At 49.9% G+C, this 17,497-nt stretch overlaps 1 protein-coding gene across 6 annotated transcripts in view; it reads right to left on the bottom strand.

Moving 5' to 3' along the window:
- ARHGAP22 (Rho GTPase activating protein 22) overlaps nucleotides 1–17,497 on the bottom strand; it is a 136,257-nt gene that overhangs the window by 33,628 nt on the left and 85,132 nt on the right. The gene's annotated exons all lie outside the window — the stretch shown is intronic.

The raw sequence follows: 17,497 nt of genomic DNA, 5'->3' as shown, positions 1-17,497 counted from the left end.
CATGCAGGGAACCCGACGTGGGACTTGATCCCCGGTCTCCAGGATCACACCCCTGGCTTCAGGCGGTGCTAAACCGCTGTGCCACTGGGGCTGCCCAGCAAAATTTTTAAAAGATTTTATTTATTTATTTGAGAGAGACAGAGCATACAAGTGAGGGGAGGGGAGCAGAGGGAGAAGCAGACTCCCCCTGAAAAGGGAGGCCCACTTGAGGCTCAATCATGACCTGACCCCAAGGCAGAGATGCTTAACCAACTGAGCCACCCAGGCAACCCCAGCAAACTTTTAAAGGCTAGACAGTAAATATTTTAGGTTGTAAGGCCATATGGTCTCTTCCATAACCACTCACTCTGCTATTATAGCTAAAAAGCAGCCACAGACAATATGTAAACCAAGGGGCACAGTTGTGTTTGTGTAAAGCTTCATTTCCAAAAAGAGGGAACCAACCACAGGTTGTAGTCTGCAAATGTCTATTCTAGTTCACTGATTCCATCTCTAATCTTTAGGACTTTTTCTCATCTGTCTACTTCGGGTTGAATCAGGTCTTCTTTCTCTAGGTGCTTACAGTGATCAGTGCTATACTTGTTCTTTTTTATTATTATTATTATTTATTTATGATAGTCACAGAGAGAGAGAGAGAGAGGCAGAGACATAGGCAGAGGGAGAAGCAGGCTCCATGCGCCGGGAGCCCGACGTGGGATTCGATCCCGGGTCTCCAGGATCGCGCCCTGGGCCAAAGGCAGGCGCCGAACCGCTGCGCCACCCAGGGATCCCCTGCTATACTTGTTCTAAGTAATGCTTACAGAAACCCCCAAATTTTGGTATGTTGTGTAGTATTCATTTTAGTTCAGCTCAAAACATTTTCAATTCAAAATAACTTCCTTTTAGATTTCTTCTTTGACCTATGAGTTATCTGGAAATGTGTTAGTCTCCAAGTTGGGGGAATTTTCCAGAGATCTTTGTTACTGATTTCTAATTTAATTCCACTGTGGTCAGAGAACACATGTATGATTTGAATTTCTTGAGGACTTGGTTTTGCCCCAGAGTACGGTCTGGTAAGTGTTCTTCGAGCATTGTTTCTGAAGAGAAATTTGCAGACCCCTTCATGTTGGTTCCTCTGCATGTAATGTGTCTTTCTTCTTTTTCAGCTCCTGAGCCATCCGATTGTGATGTGCCTCAGTATAGTTTTCTTCATGTTTCTAGTATTTAGGACTCATTGAGCTTCTTAGATTTCTGGGTTTATAGTTTTCATAACATTCGGGAAATTTGGGGCCATTACAGCTTCAAATATATTCTTCTGTCCTCTCTCCCCATTTTGAGCTTTCAAGTATATTAGGCAAACCTGAAGTTATCTGACAGCTCACTGATACTCTTGTTTGTTCTTGTTAAATTCTCCTTTCTCCATGTTTTATTTTTGGATAGTGCGGTGGGTAGAACAATAGTCCCCAAAGACACTTCCTAGGCCCCAGGACCCGTGACGGTGGTAGGCTCCATGTTCTCTAGAAGTGAAAGTCCTGCTACCACTTTTAAGGATCTACTACATGTAAAATACTGTGCAAGGTGCTTAACACACATAGTCACACTTAGTCCTCATGAACACCGTAGGAAGGAGTGTTACTGACCCAGATGAATAAACTGAAGCCCTGAAAAGTTAAATATTTAGCTCACGAGCAAGTTGAAGGGCCAGGATTCAAACCAAGGTTTGTTCAAATATGCACTCATTCTCTATTTATAATACAAACCCTCTTCTGGAAGCAAAGGGGAATGCAAGGAAGATAAAATAGGTCATTAAGGCAAACTCTGGGATTTTCTACAGCATTCAATTATTTATGCAAACTTTTTTCTCTACTGCTCAGGAAAGAGGTGTATGAGATTTAAAGAAAAAAATCGCAGTAGCCAATTATTTCAGGAAGACATGCATCATTAAAGCTGAGGGTCTCGTGCTCCTGTTTTAGGTTTTTCCGTGTCCTTTTAAAAACAGTCTGTGCAGCCCCTGTGCTTCCATTCCATCCTGATACATGTCACAGGCCTCTGAGGACTCCCTGAACAGGGCTGAGCCTGACCTGGGGTGTGCCCTCAGCTCCACCAGGGGGAGCCCAATGCCTTACCCTCCCCAAGTGTCAGTCACACCCCTGGAGGGCGAAGAAAATCTAGGTTGGCTGCTACCTTCTCTGGAGCTTAGTTTAGCACCAGGCCTCTAGCAAGTGCTCTTTAAATGCTCACTTTTATTATCACCTTCAACTAAATACAATAGAGTGCAGAATTTTCCCACCTCAGCACTACTGACATTTCTTCCTTGTGGTGGTGGTGGGTGGTCTCGTGCAGAGGAGGAGTTTTGCAGCATCCCCCACCGCTTGCCACGGATGCTCACAGCAGACTGTCCCTCCCAGGCTGACCACCGAAAAAAATCTCTATAGGTTGCCAAATGTCCCTTGGGGGCCAAAGCTGCCCCCAGTTAAGAATCAGATATGGAGCAACCAAATGTATACCTCCTCTGAGTCTAAATGTCTTTTATGATTCTACACGTGTGTGATGTCCCACAGGCACAGAATGGCCGGTCTGAAAATCATCACGACCTTGTCCACCATCCCAGCTTCCTCTTGTGCTCCCACCTCAGTGCTGGGCAATCGGGTACCTCAGCAGAGAACTGAGGTCACCTTTTCCCTCCCCTGCTCCCCAGAGTGATCCACACTGTCCTCTGGGGGGCTCATGCAGTCTCAGGACTTTCTGTGCCATCCCCATGCTGTTGACTTCCAAGTTCACTGTCCTCTGCCCTCCAGACTCACTAAACACTGCCCACCCCCACAGCTCTACTGGGATGTCTCCAGCCACCTTCCACTTAGCAAGAACAAAATCCATCTCTGGATCTGCCCCACCCTGCCCTTCTCTGGTCAGGGTGACTCCCTCTTCTAGCTACTCAAGCAGAAACCAGATACATCCTCAGCTCTGCTCTTTCACATTTCACATCTATTCCTATCAGTAAGTTCCACTGGCTCTTCTGTCAAAAGATACTCAAAATCTGACCACTGTTCACTGTTGGACCTGGTCCTAGCCACCATCCTTCCTGGATTACTGGCATGGTCTCCAGACCCCTATGGTCTGTTCTCAATATGGCGGCCACAATGGCCCAGTAAGACCCAAACCAGCTCACACACCTGCCCTCAAAGCAAAAAGTGCCCCTGTTAGCAGAGTCCTCGTGAAGATCTTCCAAGCCATTCCCCCCCACTCCCTGCCCTGCCCCAGCCCACTCTCCCCAGCCCTCCAGCTACTCCTCTAACTTCATGGCTGCTCTCTCCTTAGCTCTCAGCCATTACTCCCATTACTCAAACCACGAGGCACACCCTGGCCTGAAGGTCTTTGCACCAACAGCTCTTGCTGTTGCCTGGGGGAGCTGTTCTCCCAGACACAACCTTGCCTCCTTCAGGTCTGTCCTCAAATGTCACCTTCTTAGGGAATTTGTCCTGATCACCTATTTAAACGTCATCACCCACTGCAACCCATGCCCCTTCCCAGCCTTAATTTTTCCACAGCACTTATCACAATCCAGTACACATATAATTTATGTGTTTATTATAATTTATGTATATATGTGATGTGTTTATTCATAATGTTTATTTTTGGTCCACCCTCATTTTGTCTATCTTAGCAGCAACTCTAGCACACCAAGCAGTGACTGGCCAGGGAGGGCATGCAGAGAGTCTGTGATGAAGGTTAACTGCAGCAGCAGCAGAACCAACATGATGGATGCACACATAGCGCTCGCACTAAGGTAGGCATGATGTTAACGAATAGATGGTCTGAACACTCATGAACGAAGTGGTAACATTATCTCCATCTTACAGGAAAGGAAACTGAGGTCCAGAGATGTTTAGAAACATGTCCAAGCTGTAAAATCAGTCCCTAGGCAAACTGGTTCCTAACCCTGTCCCCACTAGGTTCAAGGGACTGGCCCCCAGGTGACCCAGCCAGGACCCTAACCCAGCTTTTCCTGTTCCCAGCTGGGCTTTCTTCCCCTCTGAGTTCCTCAATTTAAGAAACTCTTTTTGTGCTTGAGTCTCTCTTTCCACCCACGCAAGGGGCTTCAGGGGAGAGGAGGTGACTCCAAAATGCAGTGGATCCTGGCAGGGGTTCCAGGACAGGAACCCCTCTCTCTCAACTTTTCTGTATAAAAATTTTATAATAAAAAGAAAAAAAAATAATTTATGAAAGCATTTTTTAAACCACTGTAGCACATAGGACTCATTCTAGGACATTCAGGTGAAAAACATGGTCATTCTGATGTAATTAATCAAACACTGTATCAGGCCAGCAATTATGGAAAATTGTTTAAAAAATAAAAGAAGTTACTATTTAAAGGTGACAGTAACTGCAATGTATGACCTGTCCCTGGGCCTTCCGTCTTTCTACTAGGAGCCCAGGGGAGTGGGGAGCCCCAGGTGATGGATTCCCAGGGGTGAAGACCCATTATGAGAGTATGGCTGTCTGAGGCAGTGTGGTCCAATGGAAATATAATGCAAGCTACACGTATATTTTTATTTTATTTATTTATTTTTTAATATTTTATTTTATTTGCTGCACGTATAATTTTAAGTGTTTTGGTAGCTACATTTAAAAAGTATAAAGAAAAAAGAAAAAAGAAAAAGTATAAAGAGACAGGTATTATACAAATTATTTTGTATAACAAATTTACCCCAACACAACCAAAATAGTACCATTTATTTCAACCTATAATTGATAATTTTAATATATTTTTTATACCAGGTCTTCAAAATCTAGTGTATATTTTGTACTAACACCACATCCAGGCTAGCCCATTTCAAGTGCTCAGTAGCCATATGTGCTAGTGGTTACAGGCCAGTCTCCAAGCTGGGGCAGGAGGGGAGAGGGAGAACCTCCACCCCCAGACCTGTGGAGACTGTGGGGGGCAGGAGTGCAACGAGCCAGGCCCCGGAGCCAGCTGGCCTGGTCTTCAGGGGCTGCGTCCCTGCGCCTCCCTGACAGCCCAGACCAGGCTGAAGCCAACCCCTGTCCAAGCCGCCCCTCCACTCCATCCTCTGTCTCCACTCATTTCTCTTGACCTGGTTGGAGTCACCAAACGAATGCCACATGCCCCTCAAGGGTTAGTCACCCCTGGCCTAGTGTCTCCACAGACTGCCCACTTACCCCTGGGCTGACACCTGTTCCTCTTTAGACGCCTGGCGGGGCAGAAGGGCTTGGTGCAGCGGGCAGGGGTGTGGGGCAGGGGAGCAGCATGCAGGGGCTGTGGCTGCTGTGTGCTCCCTGGGCCCTGGGCAGGGCCCTTTCGTCTCCTTTGGGGAACTTCTGCACTTGTCAGTGACCCAAAGCCAGGACTGTTGGGGGCGGGGCGAGGAGGCCTTCCCTCCCCCCCCAACCGTGGGGCCCTCCCACCTCCCTGCAGGGGCCTAGGGGCTGCAGGGTTTCCCAGGGGGGAAATCCCGCTGCAAGTGCCCTGCACCAGCCACCTTGCGCGCTCCCACCCACAGCTCAGCAAGTGCCTGCAGCCTCCTGTTGGCTCTATCCAGTCCCCCAGTTCCCTAGGGCCCCAGATCACCCGCCAACTCTGGGCCTCAGGGTCCTCTCCAAGTGGAGACCTGGAGGACCCACCTCGGGGGGGTTGGTGGGAATTCCATGAACATCAGCACTTACTGGCCATAGAATCTTTCAGTCTCACCAAAATGAGGCCAATAACCGGATCTACCTGGTGAAGTTCTGGTGGGGACTGATGGAGACGAGGAAGCCGGAAGCTGGGCAGGCCACCTGCACAGGCTGTGGAAGGCACCATAATCCCTGCCTTAGACAGGGAAGTCAGGGCCCCCAGGTCTTCCAGTGGCCCAGGGCCACCCAACTGGCACAATCAGGACTTGAACTTAGCTGTTTGGTGGGACTCTTTCCATGAGATTAGCTGTCATTCCTATGGTGTCTCCACTATCCTTGAGAAAGAGAGGTGGATACAGCCCCCTTACCAACCTGGCTAGCTCTCCTGCATCACCCATTCCTTCCAGGAGAGGTGTCAGAAGGTTATTTCCTAAAGCTCCGGGGCAGGCAATGGGCTCTATACACTGGTGAGCTGTTATGCTGGTGCTGCTGGTGGTGCCATCTGTTTATGTGCCCATCTCTCCCTCCCCATTTGTCCGTCCATCCATCCATCCATCCATCCATCCATCCATCCATCCATCCCTTCAACAAAGAAAAGCAGCCAATTAAGAACAAAGCACATCTGCTTAAAACTCTTCAGAGGGCCTACTGTTCTTGGAATAAAATCTAACTCTCCTGGGATCTTGGGGTCCCAGGTTCCCTGACCACGTATCCTCCCACTTGCCCACCCTTCCAGCCATCAGCCATTTGGGTTCCCTTTGTCTTCTTCAGACTCACCCTCTTCTGCTAGTGTGTACTTAGGGGCACTCAGGATGTCTTTCTCCCAGTTCCCTGTGGGGCCAGCTCCCTTGCACCTTCACATCTCAGCACCGATGTCAACTACGGAAACACTCCCCTTCCCCACATGGGAACCTCTGCCAAATAACTGTCCCTTCCACCCAATTACAATCCTACTTTTTTTCTATAGAGTTTATCACACTGGGAAATTAGCTTATTTATGTGTATACTTGTTTATTGTGTCTCTGCTAAAGGATGCAAGTTTTATAGAAGCAGAGCATTCCTCCCTTGGTCTGGCCAGTATCCCCAAAGACTTGTCCAGTGTCTGGAAAAGGGTGGGAGTTCAATGAACAGCAGTGGTCACTGTGGGGACACATGGAAAGCTCCGTGGAAGTGACAAGCAATCTCTCTTAGTACAACATCCAAGTTTTATTGGGTCTTTACAATATTCTGGGCCTGGTTTCTGCAAACTGCATAGTGGAGCTCATTATTTTAGCTTTACAATGACCCTAGGTGGTACAATTATGAGAGCCACTTTGCAGATGAGAAAACAGAGGATGAGTAATTTGTCTGAGGTCACATGGCTAACCAGGTACCGCTTCCCAATGGCCCTGGTCAACAAGGAGAAATCGCCTGCTAACTGGTCCCCTAGAGTTTTGGCCACTCATACCCCACTCTCGTGGGCGAAGGATCTGAACCCAGGCAGTCAGGCTGCACTGTGTCCTGGCTCCATTCCTGTGATGGCAGCATCTGAGACAGCCCCCAGTGAACCCTGCTTCCTGGTGTCACACCCTCTGGAACATGGGCTGAACCTAGTAACTTGCTTCCAATGAATAGAAATGGCAAAAGGTGACAGATGCCACCTCTGAGATTAGGTTCCAAAGAGACTGAGGTTTGTGTCTTATGTGTCCTAGATGGCAGCAGCCCTCAGCCAGGGGATGAAAGGAGGCTGACAACCCACTTCTCCATTTCTAGAAAGCCTTTTTATTGTCATAAATTTGAGAGAAAAAGGAGACAAGGGAAGGTAGTGTCTACTCAGCCTCCCCGCTCTGCTCCGTCACCAGGGCAGCCCGGCCTGCCACAGGCCCAGTGAGCCTCAGTTCTGGCACCACCTATCACTGAAGAGATGCTGGCCCGGGGGCTAGGAGGGGTGGAGGGCAGACCATCAGGTGTCCCAGTGACTAGAGAAAAGACTCAGTTCCCCATGGATCTTTGAGGGCTCTCTTGACTCTGTTTCTCCAAGGAAAAACCTTACAAGGCACTTGACAACATTTAACATCCATTTTGATGGGCATTTTATATTAAATAAAAATAGATGGAGCCTTCTTCAACATGAATATACCAAAGCCAACACTGTGTGTTCAGTGGAGACAAGAGCAGCATTGCCATCAAGGCCAGAGACAATACAAGCATACCCACCATCTTCACTATTACTTAACATTTTCCTGGAAGTCTTAGGCAGTGCAATTAGATTGGAGGAAGAACCTACAGCAATCAAAGCTGGAGGCAAGGGTACAGTGTTATTATTATTGCTATCGTTATTTAAATATGTGGAAAACCAAAGTCAAGGAACTGAAAATGATTGCAAGCAATAAGAGAATTCAGTAAGGTGGCCAGACACAGAATTAATATACAGAGACCACAAGCTATTTATAAATTAGAAGAAACAGAAATACCATCAGGTAAGTAGGAAAACCCACATAATAGAATACCAATTCACCCTGATTTCGTCTGCATGTTTAACACAAGAAAATACTCACAGCAAAAAAATTTAGAAAAGAAAGAAAAAGAAAATACAGCATTTCTTTTTAAGTTAAACAAGTTGATTCTAAAGTTTATAACAAAAACAGCAAATGCATTTTGGAAAAAAAAAAAATGAAGTGAGACCAATTTATTAAAATGGAGTCGAGGATCCAGCTACAAAAGTAAAACCAGCAAGGTCCCTCAGTACATAAACAGAGAAAGACTCAAATACGCACTGGAGTTTGGAAACAAGAGTTATTTCAAGTGGGCGAGGACAAGACATTATTTTTTTTTAAGATTTTTATTTATTTATTCATTCATGAGAGACACAGAGAGAGAGGCAGAGACATAGGCTGAGGGAGGAGAAGCAGGTTCCATGCAGGAGTCCAATTCAGAACTGGATTCCAGAACCCCGGGATCACATCCTGAGCCGAAGGCAGACACTCAATCACTGAGCCACCCAGGCGTCCCAACAAGACATTATTTAGTAAATGGATGAGAGACAAAGGGATAGCCACCTGGAGAAAAATGATGGAGTTGGATCCTTATATTACACCTTATAACAAAATAAAAATTCCCCATGGATCAAAGGTTTAAAGATGAAGCATGAAACCACCGAAGTACCAGGATCAACCGTGGGAGGAATTTCATATAAGCTCCGAATTGGGGAAGGCCTTACGAGAGAGACCACAGAAAATTTTCACTCCACAGAAGTTAAAAATATTTGCATGGCAAAGAAAAGACAAATGACAAAAGGAGGTGAAAGGGATAGGCAGTCATCAAATGTGATGCTCTGTGGGTGTTGAAAACCATGAGGATGTGCTTAATCCCCAGATTTGGAATGTTCTCTGCTAGATACTGTTAGGTGAAAAATGCAATCATATGTGACCATTTTTGGACAGGAAAGAGGTGGGGGGGGGGAGGAGTATGGAAGAGATATTTATTTGTTTGAATATATGCAAAGTATCTCTAGAAGGAACGGGAAGATGACTCCATTGGGAGTAGCGGCTTTTCTGGAGAGGGAAGCAGGTGACACAGAGACACTGGCTTTCTGCCCTCTGAAATTTGGATGATGTTACCTATTTTAAAAACTAAGTGGCAAGAGAATTTATTTTTTGACTTTTAAAAAATGACAGTAGAATTTAATATAAAGTGACAAGTAAAAAAAGCCTCATATCACCTGTGGGCTATGGAGGCAATGACGTGTGGGCTGCAGGCTGTCCCTTCAGCAGGGAATCAGCCTAGGTGGGCCTACTGGCACCTGGGAGTCACTCAGAACAGGGTGGGGGGACAGTGAGAGTTTGGGGGTAGAGGAGGGAGGGGACCAGCTCACCAAGGGATGGGAGGGGGTGCAGCTGGAGGTACCAAGCTGAGGGGGCCCCTTACCATGTTGGTAGAAGTGAATTTTTGTATCTCTTTGGGGAGCAGTTTGACAATATCTATACAAAATTTTAAATTTTGCTAGGGGCTAGCAATCCCTTCCTTCCAGGGAATTTACTCTGCAGGTAAATTCACTCATGTGGATAAGGAGGCAGCAAGAATAAACTGGGAACAACTTAACAGTCCATTAAGTTACATAAATAATATATTATAATTAAATAAATTATGTATCCCAAAAAAGAAGGTAGCAGGACACGTGATAGGGGATAATACATTACTACGGATAAAGCACAAAACAGTATGCCAAGTATACTGCTATCCGTGAGTCACACACGCACACGGGCATGGTTGTGCGAGCCCATTTCTGGAAGGACAAGCAGGATACGGGGGCCTGGGCTTGTAAGGAGAGGAGGCAAGAGCTCAGGCACAGAGAGGCTCACTTCTCCCTAAGGACCCTTTCAAGTGTACGCGTGCCGGTATTGCTACATGCACAGATTATGTTCTTGAATAAAGATTGCTAAGGAAGTGACACCTTCCTGTGTTTGGTCCTGGAGAAGTTAGACCTGTCTGCACTTTGAGTACTTTTTTTTTTTTTTTTTTAAAGATTTTATCTTTAATCTTTACACTCAATGTGGGGCTCCAACCCACAATTCCAAGACCTAGAGCCATGTGGCTCCACCAACTGAGCCACCCAGGCGCCCCTTGAGTACTTTTAATTTAGGGAAATGCCCCAAATATCCTCCAAATGGTTTGAGCTCCAACTTCCCCTCTTGTCAGCCTACCCCACAGCAGAGGTTCATTTCCTAAAACCAGCATCCCCCTGGGAAATCTTTTGTGGTTCTGGGGATGTTGGGGCTTTTAGGGAATCCATACTGACCTTGCCCCAGGGAGCACCCAGGGGAGAATCCGGACTGTGACTTTCCTCACAGGGACAATTGCAGAAGTGAAGGAAGAATGCAGGGCTGGAAATGCGCCTGGCCATCAGGCCTCTCCCTTCCCTGGTGAGGATTCCACACCTTGGCCTCTCTCCTCTGCCTTCAGGATGTGTCCCAGCTCACTGCTTCCCACTGCGGCTCCTCTGTGGTCAGCTGAGTGTGCCTTTTCAGGCCAGCCAGTAGGCACCCCCCATCTTGCCGGCCACTAGGGCACTCAGCCGGACTTCTTGTTTCTGGGATATACGAGTTGCTTCATGCCTCACTATCTTTTGTACATGCTGCTCCCTCTTCTTGGGACACCTTTCCACTGTGCCCATTTGGTAAACTCCTACTCATTCATCAAGACCATCTCAAATACTTCCATTTCTTCATCTTCCTTAACTGCTCCCCTGGCCCACTCCCAGTTTTCCATATCACATTCTCCCTTCCACAAGTATGTATTAAAGGTCTACCGCGCCCAGGTGGCTTAGTGGTTTAGCGCCGCCTTCGGCGCAGGACCTGATTCTGGAGACCGGGATCGAGTCCCATGTTGGGCTTCCTGCGTGGACCCTGCTTCTCCCTCTGCCTGCATCTCTGCCCCCCCCCCCTCTCTCTCTCTGTCTCTCACGAATAAATAAATAAAATCTTAAAAAAAAAAAAAAAGCTTAGGAAAGATTCCAGAGGTCTGGGGGGTGGGGACTGTGACCACAGTTTGAGAACCATGTCCACAGGGCGCCTGCCACCAATACCTCAGGCCTACCTGGCTTTGGTCTCCTGATCACCGTAGGGCAGCCAGGCCTGAGCAGTCAGGCTGCATGGCCAGGCCTGGAAAACACCACTGATGGTGAGGCCACGGCCCCCTGACCCCTACCCCCACTTAAAAATAACCTTTGTGGAGGAAAAAAAACAAACAAACAAACAAGTGAAAAATAGCAATGTATTAAAATAGAGCATGCTAATTGGCAGAGGAAGAGCAGGTTCTGCACTGCTCAAGGGAGAAGAATTGTGAGGGAAGAGGGGCAGGCCCGACACAGGATGGAAACAATGTGATTTATGCCGAGTGACACGGAGGGAATAATGGCTTAATTCATTATTCTAGGAATAGACACGGGCATTAACATTTATGAAGCGCCTCCTCAGTCCAACGTCCCCACAAACTCTGGGAGTCAAGTTATCTGAGGTGTGCGTGTGCCGGACAGGACCACCATGTTGGGGGTAGCTGGGCCCATGCTGCCCAGGCTGCCAAGGGCTTGTGGCTGCCCAACAGGATGATGCAGGAGAAGCCCAGGCCAGGGTTCAAGGCTCCCAAGCCCCGTGACCTACATGTGGTGGAAGCTTGATGTGCATCCAGAAGCCCCTCAGGCCACCCCGAGCCCCGGTCCCATCCTCCTGGGCTCCTTTCTAGGCCTCTTGGGGTATGAGCTATACCCTCCTGGGCTCCCTTCTAGGCTTTTCAGGGTATGAACTGCACTCGTACTTCTCCTACCCCTGACGGAGCATTTTGCTCTGGGTAGGTGCATCAACACTGTTAAACAAGTGAATAAAGCACTGTGGGCTTTGAGGCATTGTTATTAACTGCAGGAAATGGGAGTCTTTGCTGGTCTACATTGCTACTGAGTGTCGCCCCACTCACCCCACTGTCTTAGCCAGGCCTCCTCTAAACCCAAGCCCAAACAAGGGCTCCTGTGTGCATGGGGTGGGGGGCTTGGTGGGAGGTTGGGAGCTAACCCAGGGAGAGGGACAGGGCAGGAGCCGGCAAGTGGACAGAGCCCAGGAGGGGTGGGAGGGAGCAGCTGCTGCTCTGGAGTCCTGGGGGCTCCAGCCTGCTGTCCTGGCGGAGTGCCACCTCGGGAACGCCCAGCCCAAGGGTGAAGGGGAGCGCTAGCCATCAGCTCTACCTACCCACTGGGGGTGGGGGGCCGGTGTTTTAACGTCCCCCCTCCCCCCACCCCATTCTGAAGACCAGGGCCTGGGGAGCACTGGGAGGGAGGCTCCTCCTCTCAAAGGGGCCACAGGTGCTTGGGGAGACCCTACTGTGTCAGCTCTGTGCTTGGCAAAGCACAGGGGAAGTGCAGAGTGCTGAACAAGACAGGCGAGGCCCCATCCTCCTGGGCCTTCTTCCAAGGGTGGAAGGGACACAGGACAAGGAAGCAAACAAAGGAAGAAGGCAAGCTCAAGTGGGGTGACTGAGGCAAGATGGGGTGCGGTTGCTACTTAAGCAGGGGATCAGTAAAGGCCTGCCTGAGGGGGGACCCTTGAGTCAAGCACTAAGTGACTAGAGGGGTTGGTTTTCCTGCCCTGATCTGGTCCAGGCACAGAGGGTTGGGGGTGGGCAGCAATTGCAAAAGCCCTGGGGTAGGAAGAGACCTGAGGTCTTCTGTGTGGCTCAGTGCACCCAGGAAGGGGTGAGTCAGTCAGAAAGTGGGTAGGAGGTGGTGGCAGGTATCCAGGGTGGAGATGCAATGGTGCGGGCCAGGCAGGGAAGGGGGCAGGGGGTGACCAGCGCCTGGGTTCGGGATCTGTCTTGGTGTTGGTAGCGATTCAGAGGAAGATCAGAACAAGGATCAATTTCCAGGCCCTGGGCCCAATGCTGGTAAGAGGAGTGGGTGTCCCATGTCCTACCACACCCTGCTCACTGTCTCCAGAAACTACACACTTTAGACAAAATTTAATAAATAAAATCACTTTGTAATTGTAAGCACCAATTTTAAAAATGCCAGTGGCTCCCTTCTCATCCCCTTCCCAACTGAACTCCACCTGGGCTCAAGCCCAGCTGCTTGAAGAGCATGGACTGTGGAGGGAAGTCTGCCCGCTTCTCGGCAGTTAGCTCTGGGACCTCATGCTCCCAGGCTGGCATCAGGGGGAAGGACTGGGGTACAGGGCAGGGCTGAGTGTCACTCAAGGGCCCAGGCCAGATTCTTCCCGCTGACACCAGGTGGTGGCGGTCAGCCCACAGCTGTGTCTCCATCTCACCTCTTAACAGGAGTTCTTACTTGTCCCTAGATTGGAGGCAGCCCTTCTGAGCTGCTGTTTGAGAACTGCCACCCTGAAAGACATTTTCGGATTGATCATGGCACAGCCTGAAAATCCTGCCAGGCAGCCTGCTAGGAACTGGGAACACAGATATTAAGCCCTGGTCCTCAGGGAGCTAAGGTCAGTCACAGACTGGGAAGCAATCCAGGAAGACAAATTAGCAACAAGGACGTTGGTTCCCTACTCCAGAATCTGGGAGGAGACCCACCTGAGGGGTGGAAGCTCCTGCTCTTTATTATGGAGGTCATCAGCCCCTTCCCTTGTTCAGCATCATAACACCTCTACCTCACAGGCACTCTCCCTGGTGGGGCGGTGGGGGGAAGGGAGGAAGCTTGCAGGCTGCTCCTCACCTCCAGCAGCCTGGAGCAGCAAGCAGAACTCCCGGGGTAACCATTTCCTCGCCTCCTGGCCAAGGCCAGCGGGCACAGAGGGGCAGGTCTGGAAGGCTGCCTGGAGGCGGCTGGGGGCAAATGTAGCCACAGGCCTGTAACCAGTTCCGCTGGCTGGGGAGGAGGGCTACATGCAGAGGTAGGCTCAGGGAAAGGGACCTGCCAGGGGCACAGAGGTGCGGGGCCTGTGGGCTCCACAACCGTGTTCTACCCACCCAAGCCCTCACACTCACCCCAACCTCCTAGGTCCTTTCTGTGGGCTCTAGCCACTCACACAGACATTTGTTGAGCCACAAAATCTATGTTGGGCACATGAGGAAGTACCTTGGTTTTGTATGGACAGCATGAATCTCTCACTGGCATTCTTTTCCTTTGCCCCAGCCAGATATGGGTCCACCTCCAGCAGGTGTGTGGGACCTCAACGCTTCCACTGATGTTTTCCCCACACTCTTTTCACCCAAATTCTTCTCTTAGGAAAAAAGTACAGTTTTTATAAGGTGCCTCCCTCCTGGTGGCCACGTATAGACAACCAGATGAGTAAGACGTCTTGCAAGGACGGAAGCTAAATGTGTTCTCTGTTAACCAGCACTACTCCCTGGTCCAGATCCTAGAAGCTGCCATTCACATGGCAGTCTAAGAGCATGGAACCCTCCGAAGGCAGCCACTCATCTTACAGTTTTAATGAATGGCACCCCTGGAGGATGACATTCACATTATTATTATATTATTCACACACTAATAAGTGTGTGGCATCCTTCTCCCCCTCCAGGTAGCCACTCTCATTGTAGTCTAAATGAAAGGTGCCCTCTGGTGGCACCAATTCACATTATCATTTATGTGAATCCCCACCCACCCTGCCACCAATCCTGGAGTCGCTTGACACAGTGTCCTATATGTTCTCACGTTTAAGCCTTAAGCCAACCCTGGGGAACTACTTCTCTTTCCACTTTCTACAGAAAAAAAATGCCCCAAAGTTCCCCAGTCAGAGAGCCAGAGCTGAGATTTTATGCCTTGTTTACCTGGTGTCCAGTCCTTTCCCTCTCAGCAGACTTGGAAGGCTCAAGGGGCCAAAACCTCAGCTCCTCCAGCCTCTCAGGGCTTCCTGCCCCATGCAGTCTCCCACAGTATGCCCCACATTAGGCCTTATGGATCCTGTTTTACTGATAGGGAAACTGAGCTATGGAAATGCCAAGCTCCTTGCCTAAAATGCAGGAGCCCATGAATGATGGGGGTCTTTCTGTCTCAGAGGGAGGGCATCCTGCCTTCTATAGGATGGTAAGATTCCAGTTCAGCTACCAGAGCTCCAACACCATTCACACCCAAGTGGGTATCGTTCTTCATGTGGTGTTGCTTCGCAAGAATCCCCAGACCATCCCCAAGGCTGTGAGTCTCTCACCTAGTCCTCACCCCAGGTTTGCATTGCCAGGGCTCTTGTCAAGAGTCACATGTTGGACTGCAGATGTGTGTAATGACCCGATCACTGGTCAGAGTGGCCCAGTGTCCTTCATGGCCAACTGTTACTAGGGACTTGTCAGGGACCTGCCAAGGACATTAAAAACCTTCCATGGGAGCCTGGACATCGGTCTTGGCTGACACAGCAGCTCAATGAAGGAGGTACTGGGTCCTGGCCTGCCAGGCCTTCTGGGCAGTGAATGGGTCCCTCCAGCAACCACCAGACACACAGCAGGTCTGCTGCAGGCTCTTGGCCTCGGGCACAGCTTGGACAGCTAAGCTGCCTCCTTTTGGAGGAATGTCTGACTTTCTATGCAACACATGGTTAGGTGCCAGTGGGGAAAGACAAACACTAAGAAGTCATCAAACCTTTTGACCAGACGGGGAGCCCAGCCATACCCATGTCCTGAAGGGGACACAGGAAGATTGGGCTAGAATATCACCATGCAGCTGGCAGCTCTGTGAGGGAGGGCCTCGAGGTTAAATGTTTGGGAACAGCTGCCCAGTGCATGGCCTGTTGGCAAGGCTATGGGGGTTCAACACGAGAAAACACTTGACCCCGTTCAGCTCCCCCCAGGTACCACAAAACACATTGCTAATAGGATCCCTGCTAACACGCTGAGGGCAGAGTAGTATTCCTGAGAATGCACTGTGGGTGCTGCTGAGGTGGGGGCAGAGAAGCAGCTGATGAGGACCTGCTATGGACACCGTCCACAGCAAGTCCTGCACAGCCCCAGGCGTGCACCTGGGCCCTGGGCCTCGGTCCCCCAACTAGATCACATGCCCCCCTATTAGCATGTCAGTACCTGCAGATGCCAAAACACCAGGGCGCTGATTCTGGACAAAAGCGTTACCTCCCGGGGCCGTCCCTGATGACGACCCCTGACTCTTCACTCTCATCTGACCACCCAACTCTACCTGAAAAAGCCTGCGTGTGGCCTGGTGACAGGGTTGACCAGACCTGGGCTGGTGGGGGATGCCCACTGTGAGGAGCCCGCTGTCATTTACCAGGAGCTGAACACTGGCCTGCACTCCCCTGGCTGGGGCAGCCTGGCCCAGGGCCTGTTCCAGGCCGGCGTGTTGGACCAGAGTCCTACTGGACCCCTGCAAGACCCCAGGGGCCTTGCCTGGGAGTACCCAGGACGGGGACAGTCCCAGAACCCCCATGAGTGGGGCAGTGAGGTGCCCCCCAGCAGGGCCCAGACAGGAGGCGAGCACAGCAGAGCTTTGTTCCAACCTCTGCCATCGATCGCCATGCAGACGGTCTGTGAATGGCACTGTTGTGGTATTTTAAGAAGATTCTACAAATAGCACTAACTCAGAATGGGCCTCAGAGCCAGCTCATGAATGTGGGAGTGGTGAGGGCGGCCTGGCCCGGGACTCAAGGAGGACAATGAGGCCTCACAGGGGAGGTAGGACAGGATGTTGGGTGACCCTGGCCTTTCCCGGGGCTCCGTGGCCTCATTTCCCCCAGACGCACCCTGGCCCTGCCCCATCACCCTATTCTGATGGGTGGCTTCCTGGGCATTTATTGGGAAGGATCAGCTTCCCACCCTTTCTGAATAAAAGGAGGGGATGCGACATCCTTCTGGCACCTGCTACTCTGGGATCTCTAAGCTCAGATGATGTTCTGGGGGTCACAGAGGAGGGAGGGCACAGGAAGGAAGGATGTCCTTAGGTTTCCATCACAAATCACTTTATCAGGTAGCCAGAGAAACATCAAAGATTCATCATCCTAGCAGCCAAGGACAGTTAACTGGTATCTTTTCAGAAGAGTCCATTCTCAAGGCTTAAAAGATAGCTAAAGAAAGAGAAAATGAACAGGGATTTGGGGGCCGTTCGAAGTGAGGTTCCAACTTTAGTGTGACCAGTGACATTGAGTCACTCACCTCTCAGAGTCTCGATTCCTAAGACTGACAGTACTGGATCCCCCCCGCCGGGAAGGTAGGAAAATCAGAAGCACTGCATGCGCTACACTTGGCACAGAGGCATGCAACAAGTGTGAGCCTCACTTCCTCCCCAAATCAAAGGCCGAATATCTAATGGATCAGCGCATTCCACACATAAGAGGGTTCTGCACCATGGCTGAGAAACCTGGCAGGCATAAGGGAACTCCCTTGACCCTGTGAACCTATAAAGACATCAGATCAGGCCTGTGGAGTCAGTACAAATGAGCAAGGCAGAGCAGCAGAGAGC

The sequence above is a fragment of the Vulpes lagopus genome, chromosome 2, assembly GCF_018345385.1.
Source record: "Vulpes lagopus strain Blue_001 chromosome 2, ASM1834538v1, whole genome shotgun sequence".
Classification (NCBI taxonomy): domain Eukaryota; kingdom Metazoa; phylum Chordata; class Mammalia; order Carnivora; family Canidae; genus Vulpes; species Vulpes lagopus.
This window is presented reverse-complemented; position numbering and strand designations above follow the sequence as displayed.